The sequence below is a fragment of the Megalobrama amblycephala genome, linkage group LG4, assembly GCF_018812025.1.
Source record: "Megalobrama amblycephala isolate DHTTF-2021 linkage group LG4, ASM1881202v1, whole genome shotgun sequence".
In the NCBI taxonomy this organism is placed as follows: domain Eukaryota; kingdom Metazoa; phylum Chordata; class Actinopteri; order Cypriniformes; family Xenocyprididae; genus Megalobrama; species Megalobrama amblycephala.
The window spans coordinates 9,320,627-9,336,246 of record NC_063047.1 but is presented as its reverse complement, the minus strand read 5'-3'; the positions used below and the strand labels follow the sequence as shown (position 1 = coordinate 9,336,246).

Sequence of the window (15,620 nt, the reverse complement as noted above, 5' to 3'; positions counted from 1 at the left end):
ATCACACTGATTTGTGAGCAAATCATTCATTGAATAATTTGTTAATGAATCAAACATCACTAAAACTTATGAACCAAAATTCATGAACCCACCAGAGACCCAGGATGCTTTCAGTGAATAATGACAAAAAATCTATTGTATTGATTTAGAAAACTGGTAATAGAGCACACAAATATAGAACACATTCATGATACTTTTATCATGCTTTTTTTTTTTTTTTGATAGTGGGGTGGGGTGGGGGGCATTTTTGAGCTTTGGAAGAATGAAAGCAAATGGATGCCCGAAAGAACAAAGTGATTTCTTAGAAACATCCATCTTGGCATTTTGTTTTTAAAAGTCATTTACATTTACTTTTAAAGTCAAACCTGACTGAAGTACCTTTAAAATGTCATGTGCTCAAAAAACGACAAAAAAAAAAAAAAAAATTACTAGACCTCCTCTGACATTGATCTAATACACAAGCTTTTCATGAAACCTGTCTCAATCCACAATCCTTTAAAAATCAGCTTTATCTGTTACTCTCAAATCTCGACATGGAAAAAACTAAAGTTGTTTGTTCAACGCCTCATAGAAATGAGCTTTCACACTTGATCCCTGGTTTATTATGGCTTGTGGACACTGTTCAATAACACACATAATACGCTCACCAGCGCTTCATCTGCCCTCAGTGCAGCTCTGAGTGCCCTTATGTTTGCTGCTGTGAGTGTCAAAAAGAGCTCAGCTGAGGGTCAAAAAAAGCTTTGGTGAGGTGTCTAAGGTCCAACCCAGGGTGAGAGGCCATGCGCTGGGTCTCCTATCACGCTCACCCCAACAGCCCGATGACCTGTGAACACAGTCTGTTGGGGCTGGTCAGATGTTATTAAACCACTGAAGCAGAACAAATGTAAAAAAATAGACACAGATATCCAGACATGAGATAGATTGCTGAAAAAACAGCAATCTAGTTAAATACATTGAATACTTTGGCTTTTGATTTATTGTGGTGTATTAAATTGTGGTGTTGCATAATTGTTGTCTTATCAGAAGAGAATAAGAAAAATATAGAAAGAATATGGCTGATTCAAATAATCTATTCATAGTTTGAAAGACACTTTATAATAGGAAGGTCATCTGTCTTCACATATTCCTCTCTGAATAGACGAAGACATGGCAGCTAATTTTCTTTCTTCATTACAGCTAAAACTGAAAGAGGAATAAAATGTTCCAACTCTCATGTAATGTTAGTGTATAGTGTGTACTTTTAGCAGATTCTGTCTGCCTGAATCAAACTTAGTTTGGTTAATCTCGGTTACCCAATATTCAAAGCATTTTCATAATATAGGCTCTGTGCTTCAAAGCGGAACTCGGTAAGATTTGCGAAGCTCCCCCTACAGGTTCCTTCAGTGAATCACACTGTTGTAAATACTCCAAGCGCAGCTCTGGACTACAACGACTACAACGCTCACCAGCGCAGTAGGTTTGCAAATACAGTACAAGAAATCTCGATGGAGGTGGGTAATTTTCGAAATTGTCTTATAAAGTGAGGTCGCTATGTGTATATTGAATTACCGTAAAGCATTTTGTCACTCTCGTGTGAACGTGAACATGAGGCGAGATTGTGTCGGGTCGGCGCAGCTTGCAAGTGCTGTTTTCTGGCGTAGACGTGCCAGAGGGGGTTAGTGCACGCCTCAAACACACCAGTACAAGTCAATTAACCACCGTAACCATTTCAATAGTCAAACATAAGCAGGTTTCAGGAGGAATATGCATAATAATTGTAGAGTGTTGTACTGCATGTTCTGCATATGCACAAATGTAAGTGCATGGATGTGTGAAAATGTATGGATGTGTGTTAGTATGTGTGTAAGCAAGTTAGAGAGAGATGGAGAGTTTGTTCCAAAGAGTTGACAGAAGTGGCTGATGTGCTGATGCGTGACTTGTCCTCTATTTAGCACCCTGCAGGATTACTAACACAAGGGATGTGGATATGCATATGACAGAAAGTGGTGATAAAAAGTAGAGAGAAGGAGAGAGCAGGAGTGAAGGACGTGTAGTTGAAGGCTGATATCGTGTGGAGGTTTGATGAAGTAGTGGCTTTGCCGGGGAATGATATTTCAGAGGTCTTGTGAGAAAGAACACAGGAAAAGCAGATATATAAATGGCAAGCTATCACAGTGAGAATGTGACATTTTTAAAGTCAGTCTAGATGACACATATACCTTATTTGTATGCAATATTTCATTTGTCTGGCCAAGACAAGGAGACCAAGCTCAATTTAAAATTTAACATTGGTCTGGAGAGTCTGTATGTATTTTCTACTGCACAAGAGGCGTGATCAACGAGCATTATTCACGCAATTGGATAGTACTTCAACCAATCAGATCAACTATCCGGGTGACGTACTTTGCAGAGCGACGCGAAAACTCCAGACAGGTTTAGTTTGTAGCATTGATCAGCGGTTTGCAGAAGCAGCAATGGCATCGAGCGTTTTTTGCAGGTTGTGCAAAAAAAACATGAAAGTGAGTGGTATCTACACTCACTCGAGCGATTTGTTTGCTAAACTAAAGAAGTCATTCAGCATCGTCGAGAGGTTAAAAGGAATTGGATTGACGGTCGTGCTTGCCGTCACTTCTCTATCGTCATCGTGTTATACCCGCCAATAGCGAGCAAGGTGGATAAGCCAGTCTGTGATTGGTTCCCGCAAAAGTGTAACAGAAGCAGTAGAAATGAATGTACGGGTTTCCAGACTGAGTTGACGGGCGAAGTCAAATCGCCGGCAGATCAGGCTGGGTTTACCCAGTCTAATATTTCATACTAGTTCTTCCAAAATCTAGTGAGCTACCTTACTGCCTACTGCCTACAACTGCCTTCTAAACATTATGAAACCCTATAGAATAGTTTACCCAAAAATGAAAATTCTGTCACTTACGTTTGGAAAATTAATAGATGTGCTAACAATTTATGTATTTTGATATATATTTTTTCCCACTGAACTCTTTGTGCATTGTGGGACTGCCTTCTTAGCTAAGGATATGGAGAAATGATGCCACTGTAGGTAGCTTAGGTATATTTAAAATATTTATACCTACAATATTTACATTTTCTACATTTTCCTATTATTTTCAGATATATTTCAAAATATACAAAATCCCCCAACAGTAAATTACTAATATAATTTTATAATGTATAATGTGTATTCATAATAATTATATTTGTATTAATAAATATATATATATAATTTATTTAATTATTTTATTAATAATATATGTTTATATAAATATATAATATATTAATATTTATTTCTTTAATACAATTTTAGTAGTAAAACAAAAATAGCCATAAGGGAGAATGCGGTTGGGTGATGCAAGTGCAGAAAGACAGATACAAATGAGGTGTGTGTACAGACTTTACACACACTTTGCTGAGGCTGACTCTGTTTGTAAAACTGAGTTGACTCTGCAGTGCTGACAGAAGACACTTTCAGACTGATTTGAGATCTGGTCTTGTCTCTCTCTTAATGGGTGTTGTACATTACCTGTCAAAAGTTAAAAATTTTTTTAAATGCTCACCAAGGCTGCATTTAATCAGAAATTAAGCCTTAAACTAAATGTTCCATTCCCTTGTTCCATTAATATTTATGCAAAATGTTTTATTAAGCTCTAGTTTTTTACTTATTTAAAAGTCTTAATCATAATAAGAATAATATGTAATCCTTCAGAAATCATGCTAATATGCTGATTTTATGCTTTAAAAAAAACAAACAAACAAACAAAACCATTTATTATTATTATTATCATCAATGTTGAACACTTGCTGCTTGATATTTGTGGAAACATTTGTGGTAAGATTTTTTTTTATTTTTTTTTTAAAGAGAGAAATTAATCATTTTATTCATCAAGGGTGACAGTGAAGTGACAGTGAAGACATTTATAATGTTACAAAAGATTTCTGTTTAATAAATTCTTTAATAAATGCAAATAAATGCTGTTCATTGAACTTTCTATTCATCAAAGAATTCTGAAAAAAAGTATCACCTTTCCACAAAAATCTTAAGCAGCACAACTGTTTTCAGCATTGTTGATGATAATAAAAAAAATGTTTCTTTGGCGGCAAATCAGCATATTAGAAAAATTTCTGAAGGATCATATGACACTAAAGACTGGAGTAATGGCTGCTGAAAATTCAACTTTGCTAAAATATATTAAAATCGAAAAAGGTTCTTTTAATTTGTAATAATATTTCACAGTATTACTCTTTTTACTGTATTTTTGATTAAATAAATTGCCTAGCATAAGAGACTTCTTTCAAAAACATAAAAAAATTGTAATGTTTCCAAACTGTTGACAGGTACTGTATATAGTTTGGTAGAATAGAGCTAGTCTAAGATCAGAATAAGTAAGGTATCTTCCATCGGGAGCATTCCCAGCAGCTCTCCATAGAGATGGCTGCCATAACCTCAACTCAGCTCATCTGCCCTGTAAAATGCCCTTATCCTGCTCTTTGTTCCTTCTCCGCCCTCTCATTCATCTAAGCAGAGATGCATGGCAGAAAGGAGACAAAGAGCCAGTGAGACTGAAGACGATCCACAGTTCAGACAGATCACAAAGCCCGAGTCTTAAAAGCGACTATCCAGGAAATCTCTTGTCATGCTTGCCGTGCAAAAGCCCCGCACCCTCTCCTAATCTATTCAGCGGCTACTATCCTTGCTATCCCATAAAAAAACATATATTTTCAGAAATATAATAAATAAATAAATTACTATGGATACATTTTAAAATATTTACATAATCTATTTTTCATAAGTTTGTTAATTTAGTTAATATTTAATTTAGTTAACATTTCCTCATATATTTATTATATATATATAAACTGTTTATTTTACATTTACATCTTTACATGTATCTAAATATATGTATATTGCCCAAAATATATTTAAAAATAAATTTTTAATTTACCCAAAAATTTATTTTAAGAGTAGAAATGTATTTTTGTGCCCGTTGACGGACATTTTGAAATATATTTTGGCATTTGATGGTTTAAATTCAAAATATTTTCAAATTTAAAATATATACTGTACAGTATTTCTTTAGCTCATGCACTTTACAACATAATACACACACACACACACACACACACACATATATATGGTATATATATAATATGCCATATAGGATTAAGAACAAAAACACTAAATTTATGCCAGTTGTAGTCTCAGTTTCAGACAGTTATCAACTACAGGATTTGTGGAGTGTGTAGTCATGCTTGTGAAAAGACAACTTTGTCAAGCTTCATGTGTACCAAGGCTTAGTCTTGTCTGTGGCACGTAGTCAACGTGTTATTGCACTCCTAGCTTGGAGAATCAGAGACATAAACCTCTAGGACATCTTAATCTCTGCAGAAATACACCCTGACACACAGTTTTGTGGCTCTACCTGCTTCGTATGAATAAATCATCCATCCAAACTGGCAGTCTGTCTCTCTACTCAGCACTGGAAGCGGCGCTTCATTCCCAGCGCTGCCGGAGATATGGCTTTATACTCTGCGGGCCCGGGTAGACGCTCATATTGAGCTCAATATTTCCTGAGTCGATAGGGTGAAGAGAAAGACTGCACATTTGTGATAAAAGTGCCACAACATGCCTTAACTGATGTATTACCCCATTTATTTTGTGAAGGGAAGGAGAGGCAGGGGACACTGGATAAGAGTGTTGTCTTTTGTCACAACTGGTGAAAGTCAAAGGACGTAAACACTTTTTCCTCAGAGTTGTACGTGATGGTGGGTTGGGGATTGTATGGTGGGACATTGTACAATGTCATCAGAGCTGTTTGCAGAAAGGCAGATGGAGGTGGACAGAGGGAGGGATGGGGTGTCTTGAAAGAAAAGAAGGGGAGATGACGAGAGGAGTGAAATATCAGACATGCAAGGAGAGTTGGACATCAATCACCGAAGCCTGTCAAAGAAGAGGTCTGAATTAGATTCATTATGTTTTAAAGTGTCTTTCCACTATCTTGTATCTTGTATTAATTAGGTGACAGGGACAAACATAGAAGTATGACATGCTAAACAGGTTTCTGCATTATTGCATTCTCTGAAGGTATGTACTGTATGATATGCCATAGTTGATTCATCTGTTTCTCTGACATTCCAGCAATGGCCCCTGTCCACTATAAACATGTAGCCATTTCACCCCTGGACAGTTTTAGTGTAATTTGTTTTATAAATTACTATATTAAATATTAGGTAAAATAATAGTAAAAATAGTTTCTGTCCCTCAACACATTAATATGAACTCTCCTACATTAAATACAGCTGGCATACCAATCCATTTGTGTGGTTCTCTATTCTAATCTTAAATAAGAACTACACATTGATTGCTGGTATGTGCAGTGTCATTACATTTTGAAAGCAACAGTTAAAAGCAGTTGATGGGAATAAAAGATTCTAGGTTTTAAGTTAAATTAAGCATGTTCTGCAGATTTCCACAGAATAGGAATGTCTATCATTTAAATGTCCACATCTTACTTGTTGCTGTTGTTTTTAATTAAATAGTTTGGCTAATGTTATCATGTTTTCAGATTCAATTACCATTCCACAGATTCAATTTGTCCATAAAATCAGATTTAAAAAAAAAAAAAGTCTGCAGGTTCTATCTAGGCCTGCATGTAAGCAGTAAAGGAGTCATGTTCTCAATAATATTGTTTCTTTCTTATTTTAACTCTGAGAGAGTCATAATTAATTATTTGTGAGAATGTTCTGTATGTATCAATATAAACATTAAACCTGCATCATACAGAATGTGCATGCTTGCTAACAAGCCCACAAATGTATCTGGTATTTGCATAAATGTTAATGATGTATGAGTGTTTGCGCTGCCCGTGCTTCTCAGGAGCTATGGAAAGCGAGCATTCATCCATCTCTTTTTCACTCTATAGAATCCTTTTTGAGCACTGATATCTCCATCAACCCCCAACCCACTGCTTTCACTGGACTCTCAATGTCGTGAGTTGCTCTGAAGGATACCATTTATTTGTTTTTCTATAATTTGTTTAGTGCTGTTGGTGTTAAAGGAATGTGTAGGCATATCTATTGGCCTGCTGAATAAAAAAACACCATGTCTTTGTAAAAACATACAAAACTGAGGAAGAATGAAAGATGCAGATTCTGCTCTCCAAATTACCCTGAACGGGTAAATGTTCTTTAGAGCTGCGCCTCATTTTTTCCCCCATCTTATCATCAAAATGGATAAAAAAGACCTGCAGTAAATGTGGTAAAAACTATAGATTATGTAGTTTAGTGAGATTTTACGTGGTATTTGTAGTGCAGTTTCTCAGAGAGCATGTTAATCTTTCATTTTTATGGATCTTCGCATACCTCTGTGCCAGAGAGATGCTCATCCACTATTGGCTAACAAAAGCAGAAGCAAAGTCTGACACAATTTCGGTGGCTCCTGAGATCTGAACCCCTCTGAGGTTGCCGGGTCACTGGGGTCACCGAAAAGCCTAATCTGCTGTCTTTGTCCTCAGAAATTTACAGGCTCTTTATGTACGTGCACAGTCATGTTGACCTGTGTGTGGTCCAAATCATCACTCTCCCTGACTATATCACCAAATCACTTGTGTCTGCAACAATTCTATCATCCCCTGCCTTGTTTTGGTCTCTGTATTATGTAAAAAGCTACTCTTGAGGGCCGTAATGGCTGTTTTTCATTTCCCAAAAGCCTAATGACCATAATTCACCACATCATCTATGCTGGATTAATGCATAAATGTGGAGGGCAGAAAATAGCCTTTCGCCTCTTCCTGTGCTGCTCTTTATTCATGCCAATCCCTATCTTTGCTTTATAAATTATGAATCAAGCCCAATTATGACCGCAAGCCCATTTTACTGATGGCCAGTTTCTCCTTCCACTTAATCTATGCTTTTTACACTCACACAGGCCATTAGTGTTTTAATTTCCCATCCCTGGTGGCAAAGCCAGGGTTGCAACACCCCAAGAGTTACTTCCACGAGCTGTCTAAATGACCTTCCCTGAGTTAACCCGTCCTGCATGGCCTCCCTCCTGCATAATAGATAACGCTAAGACTTGGGAGGAGACACAAGCCAATATTACCTGTGAATTCATTTTTAATGAGGTAAACAGGTCTGTCGGGGTCATGAGGGTGACTGTGAGTTGTGAGTCCTGTCTCATCATTGCTCCCTTCGCTCCCTTCTCCTCTGACACTTTACCCAGCCGCAGGCAGGGCTTCTCTGCTCATAATTAGATCTCACTAGCGCTGATAGAAAGTGCCCTGCTATCCGTCAAGCCCTCGCTCTTTCTTCGAATAGACTGCCACCAATTACGTGGGTAAATGAAGTGAATGCGAGCTGTGCTCTCAGCAACCTTTTCTTTAATTTGTAGAGCCGGTACCTTTGGGTAGATTCAGTTATGGCCAGCAAATGTGGAGTAATGTGGAAAAATATGTACTGAGACATTGTCAGGAAAAAAAAAAATGTTTAGAATTATATGTATAGTGCAAGCCCCTGTTGCTTTGTGTTTAAGAACTGGTTGAAAAGGGTTTATATATATATATATATATATATATATATATATATATATATATATATATATATATATATATATATATATTAAAAAAAGATATTAGGAACAGGCACTATTAGGGAGCTAATTTTTTCTGTAGTTTGGCAGTAGTTCTTCTGTTTTTAAAATAATGTAGTTTTATCCCAGTAACAAGTGTCTTTTTCCAACAAGAAGCAATGTAACAAGACCAAAAGCTACATTGTTTTTATGGCATATTGTTTGCATACACAGATTTACTGTCAAGTGAGTTAAGATAATAAAATAACAGGCACGCACTTCTAAACGCTTCTCTCTATTTAGTGTTGGAAAGTCTAATGAATTCTAATGAATCAGTTCATTCTGTCAGTACATTTTAATGAACCGATAAAATAAAAAAATAAAAAATAAATAAAAAAACACTAATTTTAGTCCCTTTGTACATTTTGTGTGGTTTTAGTTATAGTGAAAGTTATAGTTTTGTTAAATGCTGCTGTTCATTACTGTTTTTAGATTGGTTATATATTTTTTATCTAAAATTCATTGGTTGAAGTTTGATACTGGTCAATCTGTAAATGTATATATAATATTTACACTGCAATATAATATATTTACACTGCATTAACTGATTTCTTAATGGGGTAGTTCACCCAAAAATGAAAATTCTGTCATCATTTACTCTCACTTATGTTGTTCTAAACCTGTATGAGTTTCTTCTGTTGAACTAAAAAGAAGATATTTTGAATAATGTTGGTAACCAGACAGTTGACGGTAGTCATAGACTTCCATAATATTTTTTTTTCGTATACTGTAAATCATTGGCTACTGTCAACTGTCCGGTTACCAACATTCTTCAAAATATCTTCTTTTTAGTTCGACAGAAGAAACAAAATTTTCATGAGTGAAATATCCCTTTAGTTTAATTCATCTTTTTGACTTGTTTTTCAGTGTAAAATATAAAATATAAAAATATAAATATTTAAAAAAAAAATAAAAAAAATATTAAAAAGATAAATTTACTAAGCAACACTGCATAACATTTTTTGATGTTTTAACGGGAATGTTGGACAAAATTACTCTTTTTTTTTTTTTTTGCATCTTAAAGGTGCAGTGTGTACATTTTAGTGGCATCTAGTGGTGAGGTTGCAAATTGCAATATAGAGAAGCTACGGTGGCCAACACAGGACAAATAAGTCGTGGACACTATTGTGTTTGAGACAGCAGAGAGTAGCTAGTCAAGCAAACATGCTCTCTAGAGCAGTTTGTCCATTTAGGGCTACTGTAGAAAGATGCCGGCACAAAATGGTGACTTAACATGTAAGGGGACCCGCGGTGTATGTAGATAGAATTGGCTCATTCTAAGGTAATAAAAACATAACGGTTCATTATGTAAAGTCTTTATACACCACTGAAAACATAGTTCTGTATATTATATTGCATTTCTGTCAATAGATCCTCCTATAATTTACACATTGCACCTTTAAAGAAATATTTTTCCTTTATAGCTTCCGTTTATTTAGCTTTTTTGTTAGTTGCTTGTAGTGTAACTACAACTACTTTTTTAGTAAGTGTTGTGTTTATAATTGTATATAGATAATGAAAATCTGTAAGTGTTCATTTAAAGGGTTAGTTCACCCAAAAATGAAAATGATGTCATTAAAGGTCCCGTTTTTCGTTGTTTTTTGAAGCTTTGATTGTGTTTATAGTGTGCAATATAACATGTGTTCATGTTTCGCGTGTAAAAACACAGTATTTTTCACATAATTTACTTATCTGTATACCGCTGTTTCCACTGTCATAAAAACGGGCTGATGACTTCCTTGTTCTATGAAGTCCCTCCTTCAGAAATACGCAACGAGTTCTGATTGTGCCAGCGGTTCCTGTGTTGTGATTCGACAGCTCTGAGCGCACCGTGCCCGGAAAAGTCATGCCTCTTACCATAACGTGGAGATGCATGCGCTCAGTGTTATTGTAAACATGTCTTTAATTTTACCCTATCAATTTGAGCCGGAATCAGACCCGGTGATTGGACTGCGGGATGAAAATAACAGCGTTTCGACGACATGGCGACAAACACACTCTACAAACACAACTCTTGTGTATTCCTGTGGGCGGAGGTTAGTCAAAAAACTGTTTTAGTGATGTCATTAAAGAAGGAAGTAGAGGGATGTAGTCCAAACTGGCCGTTCGATGTAGGCGACTTCTGTTAAATAAAATATCTCGCTTGGCATTGAACTTTGAGCTTTAAAATTTTACAGATTTTATTTATACTCTAACAACAACATTACACACTAACTAAAGTTTGAAACATGGGATCACGAAGAACGGGACCTTTAATGACTCACCCTCATGTCGTTCCAAACCCGTAAGACCTCCGTTCATCTTCGGAACACAGTTTAAGATATTTTAGATTTAGTCCGAGAGCTTTCTGTGCATCCATTGAAAATGTATGTGTGGTATACTGTCCATGTCCAGAAACGTAATAAAAACGTCATCAAAGTAGTCCATGTGACATCAGTGGGTTAGTTAGAAGTTTTTGAAGCATCGAAAATACATTTTGGTCCAAAAATAACAAAAACTATGACTTTATTCAGCATTGTATTCTCTTCCGGAATCCTTTCCATTGAATTGATTCCATTGAATTGATTCCACTAAATTGATTCCATTGAATCCTTTCATCTGTCGGCGTTGGTAATGCACTTTTACGTCGTTGTTTTTGCCGATTAGGACATCCGCGACATGCACACTTACGGACCATTTTAAAAAATAGCTTGAATACAGCGTGTGTCTCCCTCAGACTGTAAACGAAACTCTGTACTTACATCAGCAGTGCGCTGCGGTTCACTGAGGAGTCGTGAACCCGGATGAACAACAGACCCGGAAGAGAATACAATGCTGAATAAAGTCGTAGTTTTTGTTATTTTTGGACCAAAATGTATTTTCAATGCTTCAAAAACTTCTAACTAACCCACTGATGTCACATGGACTACTTTGATGACATTTTTATTACGTTTCTGGACATGGACAGTATACCGCACATACACTTTCAATGGAGGGACAGAAAGCTCTCGGACTAAATCTAAAATATCTTAAACTGTGCTCCGAAGATGAAAGGGGACTTACAGGTTTGGAACGACATGAGGGTGAGTCATTAATGACATAATTTTCATTTTTGGGTGAACTAACCCTTTAATATGTGCATGATATAAGCTGCATGCAGGTATAGCTTGACAGAAGTTTAACTACTTTAATAGCCTGTTACTATAACTTCATTTTCAAAGTAGATTCCCTAACAGCCAGACTAAAATATTTGAAGGGTGTATGAGTCTAAACTTTCACAAATAAAGCTGGCTTCCTGTAGCTTGTGTCTGGTTATGGCTAGAAGAAATTGGCTGATGGGGAACGATGCGCACACTGCTGTCATGTGGGAAATCAGCTGGTGGATGCATGGATGTCAACAGCATGGGGACGCCTGACGAACCCAGAATGCTCCCGCTCCCACTGCTATTCCCTGTGAAGCACTGTGATTCGGTGAAGGAAAAAGTGTGAGAGAAAGGTGAGAGTACGAACAGATGGAGAAGGGTGATATGTGTTCTCAGGAAGACAGAGACCCTGAGAAAGAGATATGTATACACACACACACAGAATCACTCACTGATTTTCTTGCATTTCAGTTGTATTACGTTCCACACATATCGGTGGACATAAATAGATAGACATACTGGCTGGATACATGACATTATGGTGGGCGTTATATTAATGCACTTCCATAAAGTCTCTTATAAAGGTTTGGGAGTTCACATCTCATTCTGCTGCATTTCCCTTCACTACCCACCACATATATACATTTGCAGAAAAACAAACCCTGTACACCATTACCAAGAGCATCTCTCTGTGGAGTTCACCTTGGGAAATATCCTATGCCTATGTTCATCTCTGTTCTTCACATTGTACTTTTCCATTCAAGGCAGACCTGAAATTGATATCATTTTTGCCTTCTGACAGAAAAAAAAAAAAAAAGACATGCATTTGAATTTGATCAGTAGCTAGTCCTGATTTGAAATATAGTGATTCTCACTCTGAAATGAGACCTAGATTAAAATCCCATGTCGACCAGGCATATCATCACAGATTCATGACTTATTGAGCACAGGCTGATGGGGGTTGATTTTCTCTCAGCAAAAAAAAAGCGTTCTTGATTCCTCTCTGGGGGTTCGAGCTCCCCGTCTCCACGGGTGCCTCTGTGTTGCCCCCCAAGAGAACTAAAGGTCAGTTTTTCACACGATGAGAGACATCATCTCATCTCTAATGAAATATGTTTGAAGAGAATCACTCCTCATTTGAAATGAAACACATCTGGATTGAAAAATCCAATCTACTGGCTCTTTGTTCCATGTTTGTTTGATGAAAAGCTCCTGTTTGCACAAAACGCTGGATGCCGTATAGTTTGGTAATTGCAGCTGGCTTGGTTGGATGTTCTTCTACCTGCAGTGCACGTGGGGGGAGGTGTTTGTGGGTAGTGCAGATGGAAAAGTAAATAACCTGACACTCTGAAAGGGAAGAATATTTACAGAAGCGTAGGGGAGCATGAAAAGCCAGAGGTTGCGGCACAGAGATGGTTTCACTTAGAAGAGACATTTAAAGTTTAAAAAAAATGAGAGAACCAGCCTTGACTAAAACAACTCTTTTTGAATTTTTTTTTTTCCCATAGTGAGGTTGGATTTTGGGGATTAAAGGTTGATTATGCTGATCACCGTACATAATCCCATCATCCACCATGTCATGGTCGTCGTCAAACACAAGGTCCTTCCTCCTTTATCCTCACTGTTAATTCTAATCTGAAATGTATGTTAATGCAGCTTGGAATATATCCCTTTCATCCAATCATTGGCTGCTCCAGTTTATAGTAAATGGTTTCTCTCTTTCTCTCTCTGTCTCTTTCTCCTCCTCGCTTCCCAGTGTGTGTGTGTGAGTTTGCGACTCAGCCTTGAGGCATCCCGTTTCAGCTCCTCAGCTTCCAGTCAGAGGGAGAAAGGGGAGGGGGGTGCATATAAGAGTGGTAGGTGGGAGTGGGGTCTGACCGCAAAGTGTCTACTGTTTAAAAGAAAGGGACTTCACCCTCCCTCCCTCTCTCTCTCTTTCACTCATTCCCTCTCTCAGCATCAGCAGACATACACAGGCTGGATGGCGCACTCTCACTGAGAGCAGAGAGACAGGAGGGAATGACAGGACTGTCATCTGTCTAAAGAAAATTAAAAAGCACTACAAGAGTTCCTGATGGTTTCAACCTTTCGTTTGGCGTCACATTGCAGTTCCTAGACAGAGGCACGTCTCTAAGCCTGTAGAGGAGGACTGGTCTCACTAAGGTAAGCTGTGATGCTCCAAGTCCATCTACCTGTTAGTGTGACAGATTTGCGAGTTTAATGACTCTGTACTCTTTATAAGGGTCTCTGTGTTGGATGTGTTTCATGCTAAATCTGCAGAATGATAAAGCAGACTGTTAATAAGTCAGACTGTACACTTGTGTACAACAAAAATTTACACAAATTGTACCTTTAGGTGTACAACAGCTTGTCACTGAGGGAGAATCTTTGTACCTTATTTCCCTTTAAAAGGTTTAAGTAGTACCTTAAGGGTACACATTACTACTCTAAGGTACTAATGTGCACATTTAAGGGGTAAATAAGGTACAAAGTTGTCCCTTTAAGGGAACTGCAGTGACAAGCTGTTGTACCCCTTAAGGTACATTTTTTTTCTGACAGTGTAAATGTTAGCCAAGGACTTTCAAGGCTGCTAGTGATGCATTGACTTGCTTTAGGCTGCTCATTATGGTTTATAGGGGAAGTGGTCCACATTTGTTTTAAGCTCAGCAATTATTCCAGCTCCGCTTGAGGGGGGGAATACAGTAGCGTGCACTCTGATAGTTTGGCGTAACTCTACACGTGGTGGGCTTGTCTACAGCTGTAGGTCAGCCGGTGTCCGTTACCTGGCAGGCGGTGTCATCCCTCCCAGGATCTCTGTCCTCTCTCCAGCCAGGGATAGCAGCAGCTGGTTTGTTTTAGCACTTCTCTCTTTAGTCTGGTGCTCCTCATGTAGCTCCGCTGTCAGCTGCCAGCTCTTTTCTCTCGCCTCATCTACGGTGAGGGGGGGTGAATGTTTCTCGGATCAGTACGCTGTCCTCACTGATGGGTTGTATCCGTTTAGGAGAATGGAGAAGCTGAGGTGATGAGAAGATTTGCGTGTGTGTGGTGGTAGAGGGAGGGGTCTAGGCTGGGAATGCAGGGGCTGAGAGACGCCTTATGAGTGCGTATATATGGGGGGGAGGGGTCAATGACAGAGACCCCCTGGATCCAAGGGTGCTAAATAGGAGGGAGGTTCTGCTTTGAATGAAGGAAACTTAGTTGTTAGTAATGAAAGGCAAAGCTAATGATTGCATAAAATATTGTTGACTAAGTTTTCTTCTCTTTAAGTTTTAACTTTTTTTAAGTGACTTCAGAATGTGAGTAAACAAATTAAACATTTTTATTTCGTACTATCTATGATATATTGATATTTTTTGTTGTGTGATAATGTAAATGCCTCCTGGGTGGTTAATATCTCCTCAGATATTTTGCCATCATTATCTTGAGGACATTAGAAGTGCCAACCACACATGGTTGTTGCCTAGATGGGGTGTTTAAATGTTTTATGATGCTATGTGCAGTGTATTCACTGACAGTGCCACTCAGAACAAAGCTGAGTGGGAAACTAGCCTTTGTTTGAACAGCTGTCAGCTCTGTTCCTGTCCTGGCAATGCACTTGAAACAGATATTGTACCCTCTGTGTTTTCCTGTGGCTTCTATCTATCTATCTATCTATCTATCTATCTATCTATCTATCTATCTATCTATCTATCTATCTATCTATCTATCTATCTATCTATCTATCTATCTATCTATCTATCTATCTATCTATCTATCTATCTATCTGTCTATCTGTCTGTCTGTCTGTCTGTCTATCTATGGATCTATCTGTCTGTCTGTCTGTATGTCTGTCTGTCTATTTTTGAAATATGCTTTATAAAAAGGGGTTATTTTCCTCCACACTT

The 15,620-nt window shown here is 37.7% G+C and overlaps 1 protein-coding gene across 6 annotated transcripts in view; it reads left to right on the top strand.

Annotated features, from left to right (window-relative positions):
* tncb (tenascin Cb) overlaps positions 1-15,620 on the top strand; it is a 100,352-nt gene that overhangs the window by 50,442 nt on the left and 34,290 nt on the right. For 5 of the 6 annotated variants that reach the window (XM_048187297.1, XM_048187301.1, XM_048187300.1 and 2 more), the window contains one exon: positions 13,694-13,899. The exons of the other annotated variant lie outside the window; for it this stretch is intronic. The gene's annotated coding sequence lies outside the window, so the exon portion shown is untranslated. The remainder of the gene's footprint in view (positions 1-13,693; positions 13,900-15,620) is intronic. 6 annotated transcript variants of the gene reach the window in all.